Source organism: Oncorhynchus nerka, linkage group LG9b (assembly GCF_034236695.1).
Source record: "Oncorhynchus nerka isolate Pitt River linkage group LG9b, Oner_Uvic_2.0, whole genome shotgun sequence".
Classification (NCBI taxonomy): domain Eukaryota; kingdom Metazoa; phylum Chordata; class Actinopteri; order Salmoniformes; family Salmonidae; genus Oncorhynchus; species Oncorhynchus nerka.
In genome coordinates, this window is record NC_088424.1 from 33,150,617 (window position 1) to 33,157,223 (window position 6,607).

At 41.0% G+C, this 6,607-nt stretch overlaps 1 pseudogene; it reads left to right on the forward strand.

Moving 5' to 3' along the window:
• The first annotated feature begins 620 nt into the window (after positions 1 to 620).
• On the forward strand, positions 621 to 2,847 carry LOC135565782 (uncharacterized; annotated as a pseudogene).
• Positions 2,848 to 6,607: the final 3,760 nt, after the last annotated feature.

The window sequence follows — 6,607 nt, forward strand, 5'->3', positions numbered from 1 at the left end:
GCAGGTAAAATGGCGTTGACTAGGCAGGGAGGGTCGGATTAACTACACACAGAGCCTGAGTGCGGCTGGGGCCGACAGATAAAACATAAACAAGCAGAATGGAGTACCGTGATTAATGGACAGTCCGGCATGCATCAAATCAAATCAAATCAAATCAAATCAAATTTTATTTGTCACATACACATGGTTAGCAGATGTTAATGCGAGTGTAGCGAAATGCTTGTGCTTCTAGTTCCGACAATGCAGTGATAACCAACAAGTAATCTAACTAACAATTCCAAAACTAGGATTTTGGTGAAATTCAGGAGGGGTGAAACACAAACACAGTTGTAAAATATAATTGATGTATTTCACCGAAAATCCCTCATTTTGTGTTTTGTGAGACATAGGTTCCGCTTTGCAGACTACTTTATGGGGAAAATATGTAACTATTACAATTTTTACTTTTAAAACCCATAAAAATTCAAGGATGTTTTCAGACCAGGAAATACCAAAACTGATGATGTTGGTATGTTTTTAGGTCTATAATTATCGCTCCTTGACCTTTCACAGGTGTTCAGAATTAAGATGATTAGGATGAATTGGTCCATAAATATTTCTAGTTTGTAGGCACTCCTAGATCATTCAGTCATGTCTCTCCTTTGGCAATGTGCAATTCTTTTGTGACACTGTGTTCCGTCCACATTTTCTGTTCTTCCCACGGGAGAAGGGATGGCGACATTCCACTACAACCTCAATGGCTGTGCCATCAAGAAACGGGTAATGTCTAACTCTTGACCCAATGTATGCCATTTTGGATCCTGCGACGACTAATGCTTCTCCTTCTATTCCCCAGGTGACTGGCAAAAAACACATCTATTCAACCAGCCTGACTTACAGACCTAACCGAAAGCCCAAACCTGCTGCTATTAGTCACCATATTAAGTGTGTTTACATAAGGTAACCATCTATGCCAGGGGTACTCAACTCTTACCCTAAGAGGTCTGGCGCCTGCTGTCTTTCGGTTCTACTTTATCATTAATTGCACACACCTGGTGTCCCAGGTCTAAATCAGTCCCTAATTAGAGGGGAAAGATTTTTTTTAAATGCAGTGGAACTGAGTTGAGTTTTAGGGCTCTATTGGGTGTAGTGTACTCTAGCTATGGTGTTGGAATCAAATCTTCCTAAGCCTTTGCCACCTTCATTATTAAACTAAACATTCCCCTTGTATGTAGACCTGAGGGATGGATTCCCCATTCCTTATCCCTGCCTATGGTAGTGCTGAGGGTCATGGAGGATTGGTTTTCACATGGCACTCCTCAATGGTGAGTGACTCATACAACATCAATTATTGTAAGAATATGTTCAGTCAACTTAACTGGTAAAGAAATTCCTAGCAGAGGACACTGCCCAAAGCTAGTTGAAACCTGTGGCTGTACAGTACGTATGAGCATTGTGCCCCTTCCCTCTCTGTTGCATGTAGAAGACCTTACTGGTCTGGCTAAGAGCAGCCTGTTTCCCCTGGGCTCTTTCATCCCCATCTGGGCAGCAGTGGATCAGAAGGACCATCAGCCCTTGCTGCTGCTCTTGGAGGAGTGTGTGGCGGCCACAACACCAGAACTGCAGTCTGCGAGCCTGGTGTACCCCATCATCACCAACAAGGGGTATGTACCAGACCTGGCTATGGCCATGTAGGGTGCACGTTTTGGTTTTTGACTGCCTAGCGCTACACAGCCTACTCAAATGTTGAAAAGTATTGAATACATTTTAAAGTTAGCTTATTTGCTGGATGGAAGTTCTGTTTGTCTGCTCATTGCACAATGCATTTTCAGTTGCCTTGCAGATGGGAAGACTGGGAACTCCAGGTTCCTGCCTAGGTACCACTCGTCTGCTATTCTGCTTTACCTGCAGTCCTTCAAGTTTGCCTTAGGCGAGGAAGTGAGTGGACCACAAGTTCTCGGTATGACTGGGTTGTTTTCATACTGTAGCTCTTGACTGTTCTCTTATTTCACCCCAGGTGTATATTCATTGTAAGCTTGTTGCATGGGACCCTGAGGTTTTTGATATAGAAAAGAAGGCCTGCCACTACATTAAAGAGACTGGAGAGTAAGTATTGGTCACATAACGACCATAATGACGTTAGTGCCAATGCAACAGCCAACTTTTTTATTCATAGATGGGAGCTGCTGGACGACCCGTCTCAAAGTGACCTCTGCAAGTGCTGTGACTCGAGTTGCAAGCCTCGGTTGAAGAGGGTGTGGATTCAGGTATTTTGAGGCACTTCATTTCAAGCCTGACTAAACTGTAGTTCCATATTCATTTGAGCTGATCACTCTTGAGTTCTGATGGGACTGCAGCTTGAAGTAATTTATATATTTTTCTCAGAACCCCAGGGCCTGGTTCAAAACTCTGTTCTTGGACCGCTCACAATAGTGGAAAACTCTGAAACCCGGATCCCCAGTGAATTTGTAAAATATCCTACTGTAGAACAAGGTTGGTGATTTTGGCATTGAAGACTATAGTTTACACTTGGCTTTTAATTGTATCAGCTTTGATGCCAAATGAACTTGAACCTGTAACCTACTCATCTGTCATTGTGTTCTGTATTCAGTTGACTGGTCGGTGTAATGGTCTGGAACACTTTGCTTGTCAGGTGTGTGTGCTGGTTATTTTACTGTAAAATCCCCAACGGCAATGAGATGCATGTTACTAACAATTCTTCAACCTGTTACAGGGATGGCTGTCTTTTCTGTCTCTACAGCCATCTAATTGTAGGTGGCCTGAAGGGTGCATCACTTTCTACTATCCTCAGTATGGATGTGAAGTCCTTTGACTTGAGCATGTTTCAATAAAATGAGTACTTTACAATGGTGTTTGTTTCTAATGGTTGTCGAAATGCTATGATCCTGATGAGATGTACCCTAAATCCAGTAGTGCGGAGCCGGTATCTACACAAAATAGCCAAGAGGTGACCATCTGGTTGTAAGATGATCTCAATGAGAGTGCTCAGTGTTTTGCGACTTCGTGTCCTGATTACTCTTGAACTGTAACACTTTCTTCTCTTGGCATAATTTGTTTGCTAATGATAGTCACAGCAGGTGTTCATGCAATGGTAGCGCTATTTGAAAGATTGTCATAAGTGAACCTGCTTCTTGTTGGCTATACTTTTTCAGCAGTAGCCCACCCCAAGATGAAATTGACAAGCCAAGTTTAGGGATTGTAGGTGGCTGATGGCCATGCTTAGGTAACAATTCAGGAAAATGGCTGTAGTTTACCTTAGTTTAAATGTTTTTATTTTTATGAGAGTGCCCTTCAGGGAATATACCCCAAAGATTATCTTGGTTTCAGTGTCTTTCATACCTCACTGGCAAAAATGTCTACCTTTCTAACAGTTTAACTAGACTATCATTCGCATAAGGCAAGATTGAAAATCCCAGCAGCATTCATTGACATATAACTGATTAAACATTTCATAACACTGGCATTTCCCCTCTGACAGGTCACAAATGAATCCCACCCCAGTTAAATTTCATCATAGCTCATGAGCCCAGTACTTGCACTGTATCTGGTAACAGAACTCATTACAGACCAAGCGTCACAGGTTTCTTTCTCCCTTTTAAAATGATTTCTTTGCGTTGTCTTCCAGGAACCTCTTGTGGGATGCTGACTTGGCCTGGGGGGTGACTCCAATATGGCTGCTGTTTGTAGACCTGGTACTTTTGAACAGGAACTCATGACTATTAGTTCAATAATGATGGGCTCCCGAGTGGCGCAGAGGTCTAAGGCACTGCATTTCAGTGCTGGAGGCGTAACTACAGACCCTGAATCGACCGGCCGTGATTAGAGTCCCGTAGGGCGGTGCACGATTGGCCCAGCATTGTTAGGGTTTGGCCGGGGTAGGCGGTCACTTTAAATAAGAGTTTGTTCTTTACTGACTTGCCTAGTTAAATGTGTGCTGAAGACACACCCCTCTCAGCTCACATGACAAATAACAGATCTTAGGAACTTTACTTGAGAGAGGAGTATCCCATAGCCAGACAGCATTAGCTATAAATTATCGTTCAGTTTGGTCTCCTAAACGAAGTCCCTATCCACTTCTTGGTACCACTTAGGACCAAAACATTACCTCATCCAATGGCATATGTCAATTGTCAATTTGAGATACTCCCATCTCAAATACACCCTCCTGGACAAGACCAGAAAAGACAGTGAGCCTCCTCGGCTTTACACTAAATCAAGATAAGGACAACCTCAGAGGGGACATGTAATAGTTACAGACACATTCCCATAAGACAAGCCTGACCTCTCCCCTCTCTGGGGCACAAGTAACTTTCCCCACATAAGCATACTTATGAAAATTGATAAAACATCTTATTAATGTTACCTAAAGAATTTGGATTCTGACACAACAGGTGGAAGTTGTGTTGGTGGTTGATGTGGCAGGGGTAGAGGTCATGGTGGGTGTGAAGCCTACAGCTCGAGCCAGACTGGTTGCTTGTGGATATACGGATGGATAATTCTGGGTGCTGCTTCATAAAACTGTTAAAAGCAGTCTATGCCTGCCAACTGCCTTTCCTTATTCAATGTGTTTTGGATTCCCATCCTCTCCGCCAGGTCAACTGACCCGTAACCTAATTCCTATTCTGAACCTAGCCTAACCGTAAACCCTATTCATATGCCATTTAGCATATGCTTTTATCCGAACCCCAAACCTTATTCTAATCCTAACCCTGGCTCCTATTCTAATTCCGACCCCTAATCCTGATAACTGGGGGATTATCTGACTATGATAGCAGACATATTAAGCTAACTAGCTGGCACGCATTTAATTCACCTCAGACGTTCTGCTAGTTAGGTTGCTAGCTAGCTAACTTGGCTAGTCAGTGCCTAAATTACAGCTAGATACAAATGATCAACAATAAAGAGAGATATCTTGCCTCAACATACTAACCTAACATATTACCACTTTACTAATACAATCCAAATGTTTCCTCTAAACAAATGGATGATTTATCTTAAGGCTTCCTTACATGTATATATCAAAAAACAAAATGTATCTAACTTCATTGGATTATATATACAACTTTTTCTAAATGATAAATAATTAAATACATTTAACTCCAAATTGTTTGATGGCATGACTTCAAAAATGTTGAAATAGAGGACATTTGTTGTTGTTGTGAGAATTTCAGGAGGGAGGGCACGCTACCCCAGGGTGCGTCTCGCCCCCATAGTACCCTATATCCTAGTTGATTTGATGGTAAATTTACAACACTTCTAAGCGATGAATAAGAAATGGGAAAGTTCCAATTCCAAACAAGCTTAAGTCTCTTTCTGTACCTGTTCAAATTCTCTGGAAATGCAGTATTGCTTTCTTCCTTCCATGAGATCACTAGCTATTCCATTACTTTTCCAGTGATTTTTTGTTTAAAAATGTACATTTAGAAAGTTGGCATAAAAATAGTCCCGACAATTGAATTGCCTGCTATGATGCGCTTTCATTTCATGTCTCGTATATCTCGTCACATCAACAACAACAAAAATTGCTAAAACCCAGTGTCAAATATAAATTAAGTGGTTGAAGTGTTTTTATTACCCATTTAGGAAAAATGTGAATTAATACATTTGAGACAGGTGGCAGTGCATACAGGCTATCTGTTTCATGTTTCAGGTAGCCCTCGAAAGCCAGCATGGACAGAATGCAATAATTGTCTCATGCCATATTATAATTGCACTGAAATAATTGAATGGTGAAGCTTGCATCCACCCAGTCAACCATAAAAGCAAGCCAAAGCAATTCAGGCATTCTTGAAAGTCTGGACAATCCTCTGACCAGGCTTTGTTGAGGCATGCCAGATCTTACAACAACATATCAGCTAACCACATATGTTATAGCAATCTGGTTCCTGACACTCATTGGTACTAATTTGATGCATGTAGGCCCTCAGAGCAAGGGATCAGAGCAACCTAATGCTGTGTTCAGTAACCAAGTGGTAATTCACCATATATGACTGGGAAAATTCCACTTGAATGGCCCTCCAACTGGTAATTACTAGTGGGAAATTTGTCTATCATCCTGAGATCCCACATGCTGACCTCTGATGTCATCTACTATGAAAATGACCTCAATAATTGCATTTTTTCAGTTAAATGCAACAACAAAACATTATTTATAAAAAAGCTATTTATTAATATGGTTTTTGAACACTATAGTTTGTTTACAAGCATGATAGCTGTACTTTTAGTTTATTGTTCATGCAGCTTGGCATTTCTCAACGAGTTCAAAGCACGGGAATGCATCCAACTAGTTACGACTTCACAACTGGTAAATTCAAATCTCCCACTTGGTTACAAACGCAGCATAAGTATCTGATAATTAATTGCAAGCCTGGAATGAGTTCATACTAATGATTTCCAGATCAGTGATTGATTTCCTGTGTAACAGGTGTAAAATGTACTTGATGTATCTCACCAAAAATCCCTCTTATATATTTGAATTTATTATTCAAAGGTTATTTTAAGATGTATTACATTACTTTCAAGAGTGAATTATTTTTATTGTATTTCATTTCTAAATTGTGTTAATGCTGTGATGTCATCAACGGGAGCCATGCTCTTACTCCTCAGT